Raw genomic sequence first — 21,409 nt, forward strand, 5'->3', positions numbered from 1 at the left:
TACCTTTCACACAAAGCAATCAATATACACTTATTGGGATTTCTTTTACCAAAAACATGTAGCAGAATACATTTTGGCCTAAATTTATAACCAACTTTGAGTTTACTATATATTTTTTATAGCTGAAAATAAAAAATATTGTTTTTCTTCAAAATTTTTGGCCTTTTTTTGTTTATAGCGTGAAAAATAAAAAGCACACAGGTGATCAAATTACACCGAAAGAAAGCTCTATTTGTGTGAAAAAAAGGACGTAAATTTTGTTTGGGTGCAGCATTGAATCACCGCGCAATTATCAGTTGAATTAGTGCAGCACCGAGTAGCAAAAAGAGGCCTGGTCATTAAGGGGGGTAAATCCTCTGGAGCTCAAGTGGTTAAGGGACTCTAGCCAATCCCTAAGCAGTAGGCTTGGCACGGGGCCAGAGCAGCCTTTAAGTATGACTGACCCTACTCAGCAGGAGGAGGAGAGTTCGGGTGGAAGATGAAGTGAAGGCTGGATGCAGGAGCCTGAGAGGGGGGCCAGGGAGGGGCTTACCAATGGGAAGAGTTACTGGACAGGAGGATCCCTCAGCCTCAACCATCCTGTGAGAGAGGACAGCCTGGGAAGCAGGGAAGGAACCAGCCCAGCATAAGGCCTGAAGGCAGCTACCAACCCACAAGCTTGCAGGAGAGGACTGAGTGAGTAATCCCACACACCCTGTGCTGGATAAGAGGAGAGGGCATTCTGGTGGGAAACCTGACTAACCCCCATCCGGGACTATTCGTTTAAAGTGGCAGTTTCTGGGTCCCCATGATCAGGGATTCCCTCAGGCAGCTGGGCGAAGAGGAGAAGTCACCTAGGATGTGAGGTGGTACACCAGGAGGACTGGAGAGCTCTCCAAGAAGAGAATCTTTGTCTGTGGACTTGTAAATAGTTGCTAAGGAGTTGTCCTCAAGTTGCAGTTTCCTTGGGCATCCCATACACCCCTCAAACCTATCCAAGTTCAATGCCCCCTAATAAAACAAAAAAAAAACAAGCTCAAGGACTGTTTACTGCCTCTGGTATGCAAGGTCTGAAGAAGATGCATGTTGCTTGGCCGTTCATGACTATAGGGGGACCCAAAACTCAGCAACTCCTAAGGGGGTAGTGCTACAGATATAAATAAAAGGCTTTTTACGGCACTTCCTCACAGCTGCAGGAACCATTTTTGCAGAAACTGGCGAAAGCCAAACATCTCTTTACTGGTGGTGTGGGCCTGTGAACTCAATGCCATATGTCATATGGAACAGATGGTCTCTTGGAAAATTGGCAAATCAGACACCTTTCACCTGACCTGGACAACCGGGTTGTACTTCAGATATTGTTCTGAGTTTTCCTCTTATATGTAGAACTTTCTGGGGGCTGACTCGGTACCTACTCCCTTTGCTGACACTGAGCAATCCTTGACTGGGTGACTGGCCTATAAGGTGTATCTCCATTAACTATTCCCAAATCCCACCTGTAGCTGGCCAGCTAAGACCAGTCCTAGGTTGTTAATATGGGTCACATATATGTGTATACCAAACCTGCTAATAACCTCAGTACAGTATATATGTGCATATGTTAAAGCCAAAAGCAAAATCATTGCTGTAATTTATGTCTTTGATTGTTTATATGACATTTATATATTCATTGTGTTAGCAGAAGCAGAAAAGGAAAATATACCTTTAAGAGTTAGTATAGAGCTGAGCCAATCACAGACAGCCTCACACTGTACAGAGCCTTAACCAATCCCAGCCAGTTTCACATCTATGCCTGTGTAAAACTTCCTGCTAGGATTTTCTAGAGACACATGCTCAGCAGACAGAGGAGGAAACAGACAGTTCCAATCAGAAAAGCTTTATGGAAGCAGAGAAGGCCAAATAGGTATTTAATGCACTTGTGTGTTCCCCTATTGTTTGGCAGTGCAGGTGGATCTGTGTGTTGAAACTGTTGTGTGTGTTTACTTGTAGTTCCACCGAATATAACGAACTTATCGAATCGATCCGAACTTACAAATTTACCGAATCTAACAAATTTATCAAGCTATCAAATCAAACCACTGTAATATAAAGAAATAAGCTACTGTATGATAAATGAAACAAGCCATTGTAAGCAGTTATATGAAGAAGATTGAAGTTATTAAAGAAGTTAACTAAAGTATTCGGTGTGCTCTTTAAACCTACTGCATCCATACAGCGGCATTGGAGGAATTACAGAGTAAAGTCAGTCTAATCAAACAAAGAAACAGCAATTGCATAATTTTTCTAATGCCACAGCGCACTAGGCACCAAAGGGTGCTGCGCCTGCCACACCACCCCCCCCCCCCCAAAAAAAAGCCCCCCCTCCATTTTTTTGTTCTTTCTTCCTCTCCCCCTCCTAGTTTATCTTATCTTCCTTAGCATACTTCCCTCTCTACCCCAGTGTTGCAACCGTCAGTATTTTTACTGGCAGCCAGTAAAAAACTGGCACTTTTCTCCTGCCAGTTTATGGCAGTGACAGGAGAAGGTTGACAGCTACAAATATGGCTGTGATGTTTGCTGTGTGATGCCCGAGTGCCTGCTACAATGTGTTTGGAAGGCAGGGGGGTCTGCCGAAGGCGGTACATGAGCGTGTCATGTGATATCATGGTGCAAGAAAGCCAAGTGTAGTGGGTCTGTGGGATGGGAGCAAGGCAAGCCAAAAGCAGGACTGTCGGTGCTGTTTGGTCTGGGGTGGACTGAAAGGACCACCTGGCATGGAGAAAGACTGTCAATGTGACTCAGGAGGGGATGTGTCATGTCAGTGAAGGGGTTGCTGTCAGTGTCACTGTGAGAGTCAATTTCATATGAGTGTGCCTGAACATTCCAATTTCTTGCCCTCCAGAGTCCTGTCCCTGAGCTACTTACTTACTATATCGAAAGTAAAATAAGAACTATGTATTTTCCCTTTATCTACCTTAAATCACATTGCTAATTGCATATTGTACTTGTTTATAGCCTAAATACTGAAATTTGCATTTAAAACTGTAATTTCTAAACTTTTGGAAATGCCAGTAAAAACTTTGCTGTGCCAGTAAAATTTGGTGTCGTGTCAGTGAATTTCAATCTGGTAAGTTGGCAACAGTGCTCTACCCTACTCCCAACCTAGGGAGAGACTTTTTCTCTTTTTTTCTATTTTCACCTACTTTGTACAACACATTGGAGGTTAGTTACTAAATCTGGAGAGTGTAAAATCTGGTGCAGCTCGATTTATGTATCATATACCTAGGGAGGGTCTTTTTCTCTCTCTATTTTCTCCTCCTCTGCACAACGTCTCATTTTATATATCATTAGTTTACTGACTGTACACAAATTGTATTGCACTTTGGACCATGGTTCCTTGACTACCTTTAAATTTAACCAACTTTATTGTGATATTCTATGATTCTATACGATTGTTAATTTTCAACTCAGACAGTCTTTTCTATGTCATTTACCTACCTTTTGTGATTAATTTTGGGACACCTATTGTGTACATGTTTGTAGGCATGTAAGCTGTTTAATGTACTTTTTGAAAACGTAATAAAAATAATAGATTAAACAAAAAGTGTCTTGTGATAAGAAGTATGCATCTCTGGGGGAATCACCTACATGTGGCATAAATGGGAATACTGCAATTTGTAATATTATTGGCAGATTACAGCAGGGTCTCAAAGTACAGCAGCCTTAAAGTCAATGTAAACCCCAACTGAATGACATTCAGTTTGCTAAAGCACTATGTACCAATGGCTGATCTCCTGCAGTCTCTTTGCAGCCACTCACTGTACACATGTACTATATGTACAACATGCTGCATGACATTTATCAGGGTGGTGATGGTGTCCATGTCTGTGTAATGTGTGTTGAAATTGTAAGTTGAGGTCTTTATTGGAAGCCCTTGTAACAGGATGACAATGGAGGAGGGCAACTGGGAGACATGGACAGGGTGTTGTCACTCTATAACAGGAAGTGCCTGAAGAAGGACTTTCATAGCAGGATTACTAGGTTTTGTTTTAATGAAGGCTGCAAGTTCACAAAATATTGAATTTTTTTTTGAGATTTTAGCAAGAAGGTTTACATTTATCTTAACATGAACAGACAGTGATTCCTGACTGCTATGGAATAGGGTAGCTATAGACATGTAGGAAATTCCTTAAAGTGGAGTTCCACCTAAAGCAAAAATAAATAAAAGTCAGCAGCAACAAAAAGTGTAGCTGCTGACTTTTAAAATACAGGAACTTACCTGTCCCAGGGTCCAGTGGTGTCCTCACCACCGCTGGTTTCACCGGCTGTCTTTTCTCCCTGGCATCTTCAGTGTGGGCACCTGGCTGCGACAGCTTGCGGCTTCACAGCCGGATGCCCACTGCGCATGCGCGAGAAACGCTGCGCTTTGTGAATGGCCATGTAGTCTTCTGGGACCTGTCACATGTCCCAGAACACTACGGGGAGGGAGGGGGGAGGACAACTTGGCGCCTAGGTAATCGCCTAGGCGATCGCAGCGGAAGTGGGAACGGGTACCTGTCAAGTTCGGGTACCTGCTCCCCAAAGGTGCCAATCCTTAATGGGGAGCAGGAGACAAGGGCTTAAGCGGAACTTTCCCATTTGGGTGGAACTCCACTTTAAGAATGATGGGTGTTATTGGAACATTTGGACCACTCATGATTTTCAGCTGATAGTAACAGAGACTCATGCTTTGTACTATTCCCTTTATAATTCCAAACCTTCCTATGAGTTAATGAGCACCTATGAGTCCCAGAGACATTTGCAAGCATCCCCTAGATCAGTGTTTTTCAACCTTTTTTGTGCAAAGGCACACTTTTTTCATGAAAAAAATCACGAGGCACACCACCATTAGAAAATGTTAAAAAAATTTACCTCTGTGCCTATATTGACTATATATATAAAGTAATTCTCTTGAATAGGAATCAAACACAAAGAAATTATTTTATAATTACTTTATTATGAAATAATAAAGTATTTTATAATTGGACCCGGGGGCCGGACCAAGAGTAGATGAATGATGTGTATGTGTCATCCATAGTAAGTATAGTAATATTCCTCCATAGTAAGCATAGTAATTAATCCCCCATATAGTAATTCATCCCCCATATAGTAATTCATCCCCCATAGTAATTCATTCCCCATATAGTAATTCATCCCCCATAGTAATTAATCCCCCATATAGTAATTCATCCCCCATAGTAATTCATCCCCCATATAGTAATTCATCCCCCACATAGTAATTCATCCCCCATATAGTAATTCATCCCCCATATAGTAATTAATACCCCATATAGTAATTAATACCCCATATAGTAATTCATCCCCCATAGTAATTCATCCCCCATAGTAATTCATCCCCCATAGTAATTCATCCCCCATATAGTAATTCATCCCCCCTATAGTAATTCATCCCCCATAGTAATTCATCCCCCATAGTAATTCATCCCCCATAGTAATTCACCCCCCATATAGTAATTCATCCCCTATAGTAATTCATCCCCCATAGTAATTCATCCCCCCTATAGTAATTCATCCCCCCTATAGTAATTCATCCCCCCTATAGTAATTCATCCCCCATATAGTAATTCATCCCCCCTATAGTAATTCATCCCCCATATAGTAATTCATCCCCCCTATAGTAATTCATCCCCCATAGTAATTCATCCCCCATAGTAATTCATCCCCCATAGTAATTCATCCCCCATATTAAGTCCCCAAGCCCCCCCTGTGTCAATTCACTTACCTTTGCTCCGCGCGTTCCTCTCACCGTTCCGGTGTAGCATGAAAATCTGTCTCCTATGAGGATCTGTCCCCCTCGACGTATCTGCGCATGTGCCAGTTTCAGGCATTAGCAGCCGATCGGCGATCTCCGGCACATGCGCAGATACGTCGAGGGGGACTGATCATCCTGACAGTATCACGCTCCGCGGGCCGGACTAAAAGGTCCGCCGGGCCGTATACGGCCCGCGGGCCGTAGTTTGCCCATTGCTGTTCTAATGATTGGTCTATTTGTGAGCCGAGGCCACATGTTACGGATGAAATTGCAATTTTTCCCACGGCACACCAGACAATATCTCACGGCACACTAGTGTGCCGCGGCACAGTGGTTGAAAAACGCTGCCCTAGATCACGAACACAATAATTACACCCCAAAAATAGGTGCATCCTTTGCTATAATTATCTTTGTGCCCCTTTAAGTTATGATGCACGCGCTGTAAAGAAGATACGAGATATGTAATTGTTCTGTTCTTAATGCACTTGCATGCAAATGTTTCAGCCGAAAATCCTTTACGTGCCAAAACCCAACCAGGAAAATGTTTGCTTATATTCAAATGTTTACAGAGATGGATTTGTATACAAAGCCAGATGTTCAACTTTTAAGCCGAATTCCAGACAGATAAAAAGTCATTGAATCTATCTTCAAATTATTACAAAAATGATCTAGTACCTGGGAAAAATATATTCATGTAAATAGGTGTCCTGTAATCACCAGCTGGGAGAGGGAGGGGTTAGTACTCTGGGCCAATCAAGTTTGTCTGCATTGCACAGTGCTGTCCATCTAGCACTGGCGGATTGCTGACTGAAGGAGGAAGACAAAAGGCTGGACTCTGTAGTGTAATGCTGCTTATTAACCCCTTAACAATGAGTGTTCATTTCCTCAAGAGCTCGTTCTCTGTGCTGTAAGCATGCTGTGGAGTGCACTGTCAACTCAGAGATCTAGCCCTTGCCTTCTACTGATGATCGGGAACCGGAGGTCCAGTTCCAGATCACCTGGTTGCTGTGATAGCCTCTGTTTGATCAGTCACTATACTGATCATCAGCCCCTGTGTTTTGTTTTCTCTTTAATGGAGAAAAAGATCTGTCGTATCTTTTTCTCCTTGCTAGAGGTGAAAACTGTACAACAAAAGAATTGTGTGTAAAAAAAAAAAAAAAAATCGATCCTGGTTTGATTTAGGTCCATGTTAGAGGGTCAAGGTTTGGGTCAAAGGTCAGGGTCAGAGTCAAAGGTCAGGGTCAGTGTATTTTAGTTAGGATTACATTTTTTTTTAATTTAGAGTCAGTATAAGTGTGTTTTAGGTTGGATGAAAAAGGAAAATGTGCACTATTGTTTATGGGCCCTATTATGAGAACAAACATCAAATAACATACACATATGATGTATCGCTGTGATCGTCAGGAGAATAATTTATTTTGGGTTGTTCTCTTCTGGTAGGCTATGGTAATAGTAAGAAATATACAGCTAAAATGTAAGGTTTTTTTCACTGTTTTGGGCTAGTTTTCCTTTGACAATGAAAAATCAGAAAAAGTTCACCACCATTTACCACCAAATTAAAGCCGAATGTTTCTTGAAAAAAAAAATTCCCCTGAATACTCTAAGTATTTGCAGTAATATGTACAGTCTTACTAACACGTGTCAAAGATGCAAAACTGTGTTCAGGTGTTAAGATTTGTTTTACTCTCTGTCATGAAGGGGTTAAAGTAGAATTATAGCCAACACAAACAAGAATGTAATGTAGCCTAGTTAAAGTGGAACCTTAGTCAGAAAATTAAGTCCTGATAGATCACTTCATGCTGGCCCCTTTTGCAGGTATAGTTATAGTTATAGTTAACCATTTGCCGCCCCGCCACTGTACATATACGGCGGCAGGGTGGCACTCACAGGCAAAACCACGTTTTAAGACATTTGTTTTGTAAACAAATAGGGGGCACGCGCGAGGCGCGCCGCCGCCCTATTTGTCCCACGGATCACCGTCGCAGATGTCAGTCGCCGGGTCACAGCCGCTCCTTAGTGGCTATGTCCCGGTGATCAGCGGCAAACAGTGACAGAGAGCACAGCTGCAGTAGCTGTGCTGTCTGTCACTTCCTTTTCAGCTCGAGGATGAGCTGATCGAGAAAGAACAGTTTCTCTTTCTCGATCAGCCCTGTCCCGCCCAGTACACACCCCCGCCCCCTAGTAAAACACTCCCCCTCACTCCTATAACCCTTCCCTGCAAAATAAAGTTAACCCCTTCCTCCCCATTGCCATTAGTACAGTGTCAGTTTTTTTTTTTTGCACTGATCACTGTATTAGTGTTTTTTGGGGATGTCAGTGACCCCAAGTCAGTACCACCCAATGTCAAAATGTCCACCGCAGTCCCGCCATAAGTCGCTGGTCGCTGCCATAAGTCCCTGATCGCCGCCATAATTCGCTGATTGCCGCCATTATTAGTATAAAAAAAACCCTTAAGTATCTTTCCCGCCATTTGTAAACGCTATAACTTTCACGTAAACCAATTAATTTACACGTATTGGGTTTTTTTTTTAGCAAAGACATGTCGCAGAATGCATTTTGGCAGAAATTTATGACTAAATTTGATTTTTGCATTTTTTTTTCTGGACATGTTTTATAGCAAAAAGTCCAAAATATTGTATTTTTTTCCTTAAAATTGTCAGCTTTTTTTTGTTATAGCGCAAAAAATAAAAACCGCACAGGCGATCAAATACCACCGAAAGAAAGCTCAATTTGTGGGGAAAAAAGGATGTAAATTTAATGTATGTACCATATTGCATGACCGCGCAATTGTCCGTTAAACTAGCGCAGCGCTGTATAGCAAAAAAATGGCGTAAATTGCAGTATTTATACCATAGTTTGTAGACGCTATAACTTCCACAAAAAGCAATCAATATACACTTATTGGGATTTTTTTTACCAAAAACATGTAGCAGAATACATTTTGGCCTACATTTTTTAACCAACTTTGAGTTTACTATATATTTTTTATAGCTGAAATTAAAAAATATTGTTTTTCTTCAAAATTTTTGGCTTTTTTTGTTTATAGCGTGAAAAATAAAAAGCGCACAGGTGATCAAATTACACCGAAAGAAAGCTCTATTTGTGTGAAAAAAAGGACGTAAATTTCGTTTGGGTGCAGCATTGCATGACCGCGCAATTATCAGTTGAATTAGTGCAGCGCCGAGTAGCAAAAAGAGGCCTGGTTATTAAGGGGGGTAAATCCTCTGGAGCTCAAATGGTTAAAAAGAAGTGCCTATACTGTTTAAAATTCAGTAATGCTCTGTCTCACCCTGTTCTGCACATGCTCAGTTGCTCTTGATTCTCTGCACTGTGCCAAAAATCAGAGCCATTAGAGGCTGATCAGCTGACAGTTTAAGATTTACAGATTAGGGAGAGAGAAAAGCAGAAGAGCTCCCAGGACAAACTCTGCTGCCAGGGAGACACAAAGAGTTAAATTTAAAAGGATAGTATCCTATCTTATCTCCATGATATTCTCTCCTTTGTACCTCATCCTGTGAACTTCAGCACGGTAATGTCCCATACACAGGATAAGAATATTGGACAAATGATCGTCCGTTTTTTTTTTTTGCAAGCTAGTCTCATATCAAAAGTGAAAAGGTTACTAAAGTTACGGAAATACTCGTATGACAGAAAGAAAATTCGGAAGTGATGTAATGCATTTGTGTTGTATTTTCTGATTAAAGGAAAATTGTACGATCTGGTATTGTACGAGAACGATTATCGTGCTTCATATTGTACGGGGCAGCACAGTGGCTAAATGGTTAGCACTTCTGCCTGGCAGTACTAGGGTCATTGGTTCAAATCCCAGCCACGGCCCCTCCTGCCTGGAGCTTGCATGTTCTCCCTGTGCCTGCGTGGGTTTCCTCTGGGTACTCCGGTTTCCTTCCACACTCCAAGGTAGGTGAATTGGCTCCTGTCTAGTATGTGTATGTATAAATGTGAGTTAAGGACCTTAGATTGTACGCCCCTTGAGGGTTAGGGACTGATGTGAATGTAGCGCTATATAAGTACCTGAAATAAATAAATAATAAATAAATAAATGCTTGTCCCTTCAAATGATTTCGGACGAAAGCTGTGTACTAACGATCAGATTATCATACGATCGCTTCAAAAGTGGGATTTTTCGTACGATTTTCTGATTGTGTGTACCAGACTTTAGGCTCCATGCACACTGATGTAAAAATTGCTGCTTCTACAGGAGTTTTGTGTTTTTTTCCTGCAGATGCAGCTCAATGGTATCCTATGGTTCCATGCACATTGGGACGATTAGAGGCATATGTTAAGCTCAACGTTTAGAGGAAGGAAAAAAGAACCTTCTGGTTTGTGTTTTTGTTTGGAGCTTTCTGCCAAAAAAATGCTAAACAGTCCTAAACTTGCCTAAACTGTGTACAAAAATGCTCTATATCAGCGTTTTTTTTTTCTGGCAAAGAAACTGGCTTTTTTAAACCACTTCAATACCGGGCATTTATACCCCCTTCCTGCCCAAGCCAATTTTCAGCTTTCAGTGCTGTCACACTTTGAATGACAATTGCGCGGTCATACAACACTGTACCCATATAAGATTTTTATCATTTTTTTCACACAAATAGTGCTTTCTTTTGGTGGTATTTAATCACCACTGAGTTTTTTTGTTTTTTGCTAAATAAAACAAAAAACAACTGAAACATTTGAAAAAAAAGCACTTTTCTTCGTTTCTGTTATAAAATTTTGCAAATAAATAACATTTCTTCATAAATATAGGTCAAAATGTATTCTGCTACATTTCTTTGGTGAAAGTAATAATAATTGAATTTGTTTTGTTTTTTTAATGTTTCTATTTTTTTAAATTTTTTATTATTTTATTAAATTTTTTTCTTTTTTTTACCATTTTATTTTTCAGCACACTGTAACCAAAGCAATACAATGTTACCATAGTAACATTGAACTACTCTGGGAAAGTGGTCAGGTTTTTTTTTCTTAACACATTATGATTGATTATACCAATATATTTCATTGATATTTGCAATCATGGTTACTGAATGAAACTGATTAATTCAGTCTTTTGTTGTGATTAGCTGTGATTGGGTAAAGCTGATCACATGATAGAGATGGGCTGTGATTAGCCCTGTCTGTATCATGTGACTGCCTTGACCAGTCACAGCTAACAACATAATTGTATACAATGGATGGAATGACAGGAAGTGTTTTCAAGCATTCCTATTAAAGTCTATGGGGCATAACACCCTAAAATGTACCAGAAATGAAGCTGTGCAACAGATGTCAGACAACAAGTGACATAACGCTCACATGTGAACAGAGGCTATTGAAAACATTGCAATTCTTCTTGTTACGGGTTTGGAGCAGGACTTTGTGGTGTATAGGGAAGAAGCTGTTAAGTCAGGACAGTGCTAGGTCTGACAGGGAGCAAGGCAAACCCTTATGGCTGCAGGGGCGTAGATAGGGGGAAGGGTCAGGGGGGCTAAATCCCCCCCAGAGCATTCTACCAAAATGCCGGTCAGTGTCCCTGCTGCCACGCTGCTCAGCCTCAGCAACAGCACAGCAGAAGCAATCAGATCTACAATGATCTGTCAGCTAAAGGGCTACTGATAAGCTGGTACAAGGGGCCCCGGAGAGACATGAAGCTCCAGGCACCTACCCGCCATCTCCTGTGAGATCCCAATGCTCAGAATGCACACAGATACAGGCAACTGACAGCGCACAACTGAAGGAGCTTGGACTCCTCATCTCTGTGTCTTAAAAGACAGCCGAAGGGAGAGCAGGGATGCAAACGTTTTCCTGCCTCTGTGTAGCACTGAATCTGAGGTCTGGGAAGTGGAGAGGCAAATAACTTCTGTTTGGGGAGAGGAGGGGGGAAAAATTGGGGGAGTTTCTTGTGGAGGGGAGATAAGGAAAGGGGAGGGGATTTGCTTTTGGGGAAAGGGGGAGTCTCTTGTGGGGAAATTTACAGGGGGTTGGTTAAGAAAAGGAACTTGCTTTTGGGAGGAGAGTTTACTTGAATGAAGGCAAATTTCTTCAGGATTAGGAATTGTTGCTGGGGGGAGGGGAATGCTTGAATGAAGGGGGGGTTTGCTTTAGGAGGGAGTTTTGCTTGGAGGGGCATATTTTTGTTTTTAGGGGGTTGCTGGAGGGAATGGGGTGCTTTTTGCAAACATTGTTACCTGGCGTAGTGGATATTTTTAATGGCAGACATATTGATTGGGGGGAGGGGGGAGATAATGTATTTGCTGATATAGGCAAAATGACAACTATAGGAAAAATGACATTCTGGTACGATGCTGCCTACTTCCAGGTTTAGGGCATGCACATGCATGCCCCCTGCCCAGCACGCGCTGTGATTGCACACAGTTGGAGTCTGTAAGTAAGTCCCGACCAATGATTCATGGCTGGGACCTGCTGATTGGCTGTGTACAGTCACAGCCCAGAGCTCTGCGTTGACAAACAACGCAGAGCTCAGTACAGAGGGAACAATCTCTCTGTTTCTCATCCTTGCAAAGCAGGGATGAGAAACAAAGATATGATTAGTAATAGCAGAGCCATACAAAGCAGTGTGCTTACAGTGAAGCACACACACAGCCCCTAGACTGAAAGAGCACACAATTAACCCTTTGATCACCCCAGATGTTAACCCTTTCATGCCCAGTGCCATTAGTACATTGTCAGTGCTTTATATTAGCACTGATCACTGTATTGGTGTCACCGGGGATGTCAATGACACCAAGTCAGTTCCCCCCCAGTGTCAGAATGCCCGCCGCAGTCCTGCTATAAGTCACTGATCGCCACCATTACTAGTAAAAAACAAACAAAATTCCAGTATGTATACCGCCATTTGTAGACGCTAGAACTTTCCCATAAACCAATTCATTTACATGCATTTTTTTTTTTTTAGCAAAGACATGTCACAGAATACATTTTGGCCTAAATTTATGACAAAACTTGATTTCTACATTTTTGTTACTGGGCATGTTTAATAGCAAAAAGTGAAAAATATTGTTTTTTCTCAAAATTGTTGGTCTTTTTTTATTTATAGCGCAAAAAATAAAAATCGCACATGCGATGAAATACGAGCGAAAAGGTAAATACTCTGGAGGGCAAGTGGTTAATAAAAAATGAAAAAAAAAAAGCTGGGAGTGCACTGCTTACCACAATTTGGAGCCCTCTACGATGCCTAGGTTGGCTATTATCCAATCTTAGTGTGCTACCTGAGCTGGTACAAAGGGCATCATATTGTGGTAGGCAGTTTACTTCATAAATATCCTTACGGTACACAATTTTTAGTAAAAGAAGTAAAAGAAAATCAGCGAGTGCACTGCTTGCCATAGTATGGTGCCATTTGCACCTGCTCACATTTAGAAAATAAATGCCAACCTTACTGACGAGGTGCAAAAACACACAGTAATGCACAGTAAGGTTACCTAATATCCAGTCTTGGGTTTCATTCAGGCTGGGTTCACATATATGCGATGCGGTATATCGGATGTGATTCGCACAGGAACCGCACCGTATTCCTATGCAAATCACATGCGATTTGTGCGTGGTGCAGTTGGAGCCATAGATTTTGTATGGCTCTAATCACACCGTACCCGAACCAAAAACGTGCAGAACCCTTTTTTTGGGTCCGCACTAAAATCGGACCGCATGGGTATTCACACCTATACTACAAATACCTGCATCCGGATTCCCAGGTGCTCCAACCACTGGCAGCTGCTCAGCCTGTACACCTAGGCTGAAAAGAGCAAAGTATCTGCTGCTGTACACATGTCCCCGCAGGTATCTACATATCCAGTGGTCACACACATCTCTGCCCTTGGACAAAATCTCCGTGCATCCAGGGTCGGACATTTGGTAACCAATGGATGTGCAGATACAGGTGGATACACGGTGAACCTATGCAGTAGGTACCAATTATAACTCTGTTTTGAAAACACTTTATGTCCTTACAGTGTTAAAGAAAAAATCAGTATGGATCCAAGTAAAACATTAGTTCAGGAAGGATATAGATGGTTTATATTTAAAAACCTTAGAATGTCAGCTACATAAGCAGTTAGGGCTAATTTTCACTAGCAGTGCACTCTGAAGAGGGTCTGTATTCAGATTGTTCTTCAGAGAGCATTTGGCATGCAGTGGGGAGGCGTTGTGTTAATTCTTCACCACCAGTTTTAACCACTTTAAACCCTTCACTAGGTGCACAGCCACATTCATTGTGCTCCTGCAGGGGGCCCTATTCAGTTGAATGAATTGCGTTCAGGGGGGTAATTTTTGCCAAGCTGCAGTGCAAAGCTTCATGGCTCCACTCCACTGCCACCTATCTCCCCCAACACAAATGTAAATAATGCCTTAGAATTTGAGAGAGCTGAACCCCCCCCCTCCCTGGAATAAAAAAAATATCTACAGCCCTGTGGCCAGTGTGGACCCACAATTCAGAGGCTTGGCCTTGAGTCTAAGCCATAGTATTATTAGACAGTAAAATCAGTCTGTATATGCAGTAAAGCATGCTTGTTATACTCACTGTGAAATCCAAGGGGGTTAATCCTCCACATTGTGTAAAAAGGCTGTTTGATCCTGACTTCTCTCATCCTCCCCTTCTTCCAGTGTTCCCCTCTTATCTCCTGATAAGACATATCGTGTGGAGACTCTCTGCACATGCTCAGTTTGGTGTGAATTGCTAGAGAGGGTTTTTTTTTTATTGGGAGAGTGCATGTGATCAGCACAGAGCCAATCAGCACTGTCCAGACTTAGGCCAGGGGTTCTGCATCCTCCTAGGGCAAAATAAAAACACTGATAGAAGTCACAAGATTGCTCTAACTGCTGATGAGAAAAGGTATTTAGCAATTTATATTTATTAAAATAGTTGCATTTCCATGTTGTGTGTACTGTGGGAGACCAGATATGGTGAATGCAGGGTCCTGGGTTTAGTAACACTTTAATATTTCAAAAAAAGATAATTCAGTTGCCAATGGCAAACAATCAGCTCCTTGCTTACATTCTCTAAGCTTCACAGCAGTATTTAAAGATAGATTCTGATTGGTTTCTTTGGGCAATTGGGACAGTTCATTTCTAAATACTCTTAGTCAAAGCGGAACTAAACTCTAAATAAGGGGTACGGAATTAAAATTCATGGAGGTCCGGTCAGTAAAATTTCCTTCTAGCAGGGGTCTGGGCTTCATTTTTGTGCTATGATGATTCTTTTATCACAGCCTCCTGTACACATCACAGTCTCCCCCACCTCTTTAGGGCCCAAACATCCTGGCCCTTATGGTAAAACGCAGGGTTCTACTGTGTGGGCACCTGTTAGTGTGAGGTCCAGGAACTTGGGTTGGCGGTGCACATTTACATGCATTACACTGTGTCCTTTTTTCCTTTCAACTACATTGAAATGTCAAAACTACATTTAACTCATTTTTATGCACTGCAGCTCATGGAGCCTTCAGGCGAGCTCCAGCACAATTCAGAAAAATGCACACAGTATGCATTTTGCACCACACTGCTTTGCACACGGAGGCACTCTTGCAGTGTGAACAGGACACATAGAAAATAATAGTTATCTAGTGCCCTCCTAGAGACCTGTGTTTTTCTAGTGCAAAAAGTGTGAACGAACCCTTACATCAGTGCTCTCAGTCCCCTTTCGCATCACAGTCTCCTCTTTACATCCTTCCTAGACCATGCTTCACATCACATCCCCGCTTTACATCACAGACTGCCCCATCACAGACCCCTCATCACAGACCACCCCATCACAGACCCCTCCATCACAGACCAGCCTATCACAGACCCTCCTGCCACAGACCTCCCCATCACGGACCCCAATTTACAGACCCCCCCAATCACAGACTCCCCCATTAGTCTGCCCCATCACGGACCCGAAATCAAAGATGCCCCCCATCACAGACCGCCCCATCACAGACCGCCCCATCACAGACCTCCTCATCACAGACCGCCCCATCACAGACCGCCCCATCATAGACCCCCCATCACAGACCGCCGCATTGCAGACTGCCCCATCACAGATTTCCAAATCACAGGCCCCCCATCACAGACCACTTCAACACAGACCCCCAAATCACAGGTGTCCCCATCACAGACCTCTCTCTTTCCACCATTGCCCTCAGTCCCTCCTTCATATCACAGCTATCCCATCCTTACATTACAGTCCTCTACATCCTAGTCCCCCCTCTACCCTTCTTTACATCACAGCCTTTCCTTCATATTACCACCCCCCTTATTTCAGAGACCCCTCTTCACATCACAAACCCACCATTACATCAGAGTCTTCCCCTCCCCTTCTACATTACAGCCCTCCCTCCATATTAAAGACTCCTGTCCCTTTCATTACATCGCAGCATTCCCTTCCCCCCACCCCCAAACTCCCTTTACTGTCCTACCTTACTCATACAAGCTGGTCTGGACAAAGGACAGGACTTTTCATAATAAAGGTGGGTGAATGATTGCTTGGACTGCCCCGCAGCCTAACAACCAATCACCAGCTTCTTAACATGAAAAGTCCTGCCCTCTATCCAGATCTGCAGCACCTTCCATCTTGTGCCCTTCCTTGAGGATGACAGGGGCAGCAGCAGGCATGCGAGGCCAGGAGAGGACACTCAGGCATCTATTTGGCAAGGCTGTGGTCCAGGACTGTTACTTGGCCTGCAAACGGACTGGTCTAAATCAACATTAAGGATGTAGGTAGGTGCAGTCTGTCTTCTCCACTGCAGGTGGCGCTCATCCACAGTGGCAGTGCAGAGGGACAGGAAGGCAAGAGGAACATGGTTCCTCCATGTCTTCCTGAGTCACTGGGACAGTGATCTGGTTAGATGCTGGCCACCCATGTGACGCCGGCGGACATCTTAGGTGTGGCAGAGTCTATTTAAGACCCTGGCTGCTGGGTTTGGAGCACTTTTTCACAGTGTGAGTAGTGTAGGGACAGGTCACTTGTCTGTCATGGACAGTATTAGCGGTAGAGATTGGTGCCAGATGAGTAGGGAAAGCTTAGGGCTCTGATACTCTCTTGGACACTGTCCCCTTTGGGCTCGGCCAGACTGCATTCCGCCCCTACAGACAGACACTGTCAGTTCAGCTGAAACCTGCTCTGCTATATGCTGTTGGCATCCGTGAGTGATCCTGGTTGGGCCTCCTTCCACCAGGCTTGTTGTGAACTGTTTTGCCTTTACTTCAATACAAGTTCCATTATTTGCACCCAAACTAAGTGTGTTATTGCTGCCATATTATTCTGCACCCACTTAATAAGGGGATAGGACACCTTTACAAAAAAACTGACTATGTGGGTACAGGCCTCTGTAGAAATAAAACAAACTGTGCAGCTTTTACCAAAGTTGAATAATACCCTTGCTAGAGGTGTAGGCCATTTAAATATCTCATGAAGCGTGATTGGAAAACATTTATAAATATATTCAAAAGTAAGAGTCCCAACACTAAAGTGAGGTACACCACTGACAACCCTAGACCATTCAGAGTATGAATCATTAACCACTACTCTCTGAATACGATCTTTTAGCCAGTTTTCTATCCATTTATATATGGATTTTTCCAAGCCTGTAGACTTTACCTTACACATTAGCCATGTGTGGGGAACTGTGTCAAATGATTTAGCAAAATCCAAGTATACCACGTCCACCGCCACCCCTCTGTCCAAGGTTTTGCTTACCTCCTTATAAAAAGAAATCAGATCTGTTTGACAACTTCTGTCTTTCATGAATTTATTCTGTCTGTTGCTTCACATATTATTTCTTGCAAAAACTCATCACATCTGTGGTCTTTTATTAAACTCTCCATTATCTTCCCAACTACAGAAGTTAAACTAACAGGTCTATAGTTACTTGGTAAAGACTTTGATCCCTTTTTTAAATATAGGCACCACATTGGCCGTATGCCAATTCATTGTTGCTCTACCAGTCATCAAAGAGTCCCTAAAATTAAACACAATGGCTTTGAAATGACAGAGCTGAATTCCTTTTGGACCTGTGGGTGTGTGCCATCTGGTCCAGGTGCTTTTTTCACCTTTATTCTGTCTAAATACTTCTGGACCTCTGTCCTGACCACAAAGGGGCCTAGTGCAAATGATTTCATACTGCATATACAGACACAACAATAATTCGGGGACTGTGTTGGGAAAAAATGACAGTCAATGTTGAATCCTAGATTTTAAAATGGCTGGTAGGGGTCCTATCTACAATGGGGCTAGTGCAAATGAATGCGGAATTTTGTTTTTTTTTTCCCTGCAAATAAATTACCTGATATTGATTTCTAGATTTTAGGGTTATGTTCGAATTAGGACCTAGTACAAATAATTTACTACTGCAAATGCATACAAAACAATCTTTTGCTGTTTTTCAGGAAATACATAAAACTGTAATATTGATTTATAGATTTAAAAATGGATGTTGAGGGATCTGTTCAGAATAGGCTCCAGTGTGGCTGCATGACGGGGCTTTATCTGGGAATAAATGGCACACTAATGTGGAGGAGGCACTCTAATGTGAATATCTTGATTTTAGGAAGGCTGTTGGATGTAATGTTCAAAATGGGACCTAGTGCAAGTTTTTTAATACTAGATGCAGCATTCTCGTGGGGTACTCATGGAATAAATAACACTCTGACGTTGATTTCTAGATTTTAAAATGGATGTTGGGGTCCTGTTCAAAGTAGGCCCTATTGTAAATAATTCCATACTGTGCATATATGTACTACAATCTTATGGGAGGTTTTTCTGCAAATAAATAACACTCTTACGTTGAATTGTAGGATTTAAAATGAATGTTAGCGATCATTTTCAAAATTAACACTTTATCCCACAATCTTCTGGCTTGTTGGTTGCTGGGTGCTAGGGGCAATGGCCATGCAGGTTGCTATAGGGAAATCACAGAATAGAAGCCCCCACATGTAGCACTACCCCCTTATGAGTTTGATTTGGTTCCCCCTGGCTCTGCAATGGCCAGGCAACACACATTTTCCAAACATTACACACTAGAGTCAAAGAGCAGTCCTTGAGCTTGTTTTTTGTAAATGTTAATAAGGGGTTAAGAACTTGGATGGGGTCTAGGAGTATATGGGATGATTGAGGATCTGCAGAACTTGAGGACAAACTCCCTAGAAACTATGTACAAAATTATGGGTAGCAACAGTATCTCTCCTTAAAGAGCTCCAAAGACTCTTCCTAGTGTACCTCCTCAGACCCCAGATGATTACTCCTATTTACCCAGCTGTACTGAGGGTATTCCCTGGGCAAGGGGGTCTAATAGCTGTTAGTTTAGAAACAGTCAGAGATGAGAAGCTAGTTGGGTCTTGCAACTGACTGCCCTCTCCCCTTATCCAGCCCAGGGGGTATAAGAGTACTCACACTGTCCTCTCCTGTTAGCTTGGTGGGTTGGTGGCTACCTTCAGGCCTTACACTGGGCTGGCTCCTTTCCTGCTACACAGGCTGTCCTCCCAGGGAGATGTTGAACCAGTGGAGATCCTCTTTTCCAGCCATGTGCCTGTATGTGGGCTCCCCTCCCTGGGGCCTCTCCCCAGGCTCCACGCTCCAGTCTTCCTCAATCCATCTTCCACCTTACACTGCACACCTCCCTCCAGGCTCTGCCACATTTGAGGGTTGCCTTGGTCACTATGACCAGCCTTCTGTCAGGGGATTGGCCATGGTCCCTCAAACATGCAGATCTGGACCTCCTCCACTCCTCCACCCTTTTCCAAAAAGCTCTCAGGTTTCTGGAGAGGTGGGAGGGATCCAGAAGCCCTGACCCGATAGAGCCTCCCGCCTGTCCTGAGGTGAAATCCTGCCTCACTCACAGGCTGACTCATCCCAGGCTGCTACTCAGCCTTTGACTGACAAAAAAACTACCTAACTAATCTTAATGGTGTTACAGAGAGTATGAGGTTTTCCTTTTCCTTCTGTCCCGGAAATGAATGCAAGCCTTCTGTTGCTGATTTTTCTCAGAGATGCTGCTCCCACCCATCTCTTTGGTGCATAGTCATGTGAATCCTCTTGCATGTGGTACCCAATAGTTGGTACTTTTACCACAGTTGATATGCTGCAGGCAGAGGCTACAGACCACAACTGTGCTGTCGGTTGCAGATAAATTGAAAAAAGGACCACACTGCAGCGCTCTTTCAATCTTCTGCCTATTCAAGTGCTCAAGTACTGTCTTGGCAATAGCCGATTTCTGCTCAAGTACTGTCTTGGCAATAGCCGATTTCTATCAAACACATACCTGAAGTCTATATTTTGAATACTTTTTGAATATGTGGGGATATGAGGAAGGAGCAGAGAATTCAGGGAATGTGGGGTTGTGGTTTTGAAATATTTTAATCCCCTCTCTTTTTACATTTTATTAAACTTTTATTAAAAAGCCAATTGAGCCCAGGGACATTCACTCATCACTAATACAGTATTCTGCAAGAGCCTGCCTGACTGAATGCAATTTGTTTATTTTACAAAGATTTTGATTGAATTTCCATAGAATGGTTATGTCATAACATCACACAATTTTGTGTGCAGATCTGAAAATGATTACACCACGATATTTTAATTAGTTTATATTCTGTATGGCAAGCGTAATACCAGACCCCAGACAAACATATAAATGCACAGCTGAAATACATATGTAGGCTTTGTTTTACCTGCTAAAAGATTTGCATTGCTGTCTATCCAGTCCTGAGGTTTACACAGCTCTGCTAGACAGCACTGTCACATAGCTCAGTAACCTGAGTCTGGTCCACTGCAGTTAAGAAATACAACTTGGATACTGTCCTGCCCCCCTTCCTGACTGTCATTGGATGGCAAAGGAGAAGCAGCACACTGATGAGTTCATCCCTCTGCACATGTCCCCTGCTATTAGTAAACAGTTCAGCAATTATAATGTCCTTCTGTCCTAAATCTGGCAACATGGGAAAATGGGGATATTATTTGAACTTGATTAAAATGGGTTAGGTAGATAGAATTAATTTAACTGGAGCTATGCTGCTGTTCATAAATTAAAAATTATTATTAAGGAGCCAAGTGAAAAAATGTTGTGAATAATATGAAGCTGCCCCTAGTAGGGTGGATAACCCCACATGTGCAAATGGATAATTAAAAATAGACAGGCGCTACATATATAATGTGCATATACATATAAAAGGCTTATTTCACAACATGCCCCTATACCAAACCACTACATTTTATGTATTGCACCTATAGTGGGTGCTATATTTTCCACTAACTTTACAAAAAACATAAAAAAAATGTTAATCAATAAAAAAAATAATTTTTATGTTTTTCTATAATTTATGTGTTTTTTTTATGTTTTTTGTAAAGTTAGTGGAAAATATAGCACCCACTATAGGTGCAATACATAAAATGTAGTGGTTTGGTATAGGGGCATGTTGTGAAACAAGCCTTTTATATGTATATGCACATTATATATGTAGTGCCTGTCTATTTATAATTATTCGTGCTGCTGTTCATATCCCCTATTTTAAATTCAATAAAAACTCAACACAGCTCACTCTTTTTGCACCATCCCATTTTGCAACAGTTTCCATTCTAAAAAAAAGCTGGTTTTCTGAACATGTATCCATTTTTCTTTGGCGAGTTGTTGCTGTAAATTAAATGTGTACTTGTTCAGGAAA

Source organism: Staurois parvus, unplaced genomic scaffold (genome assembly GCF_062004578.1).
Source record: "Staurois parvus isolate SC_StPar_1 unplaced genomic scaffold, SC_StPar_1.0 ptg000171l, whole genome shotgun sequence".
In the NCBI taxonomy this organism is placed as follows: domain Eukaryota; kingdom Metazoa; phylum Chordata; class Amphibia; order Anura; family Ranidae; genus Staurois; species Staurois parvus.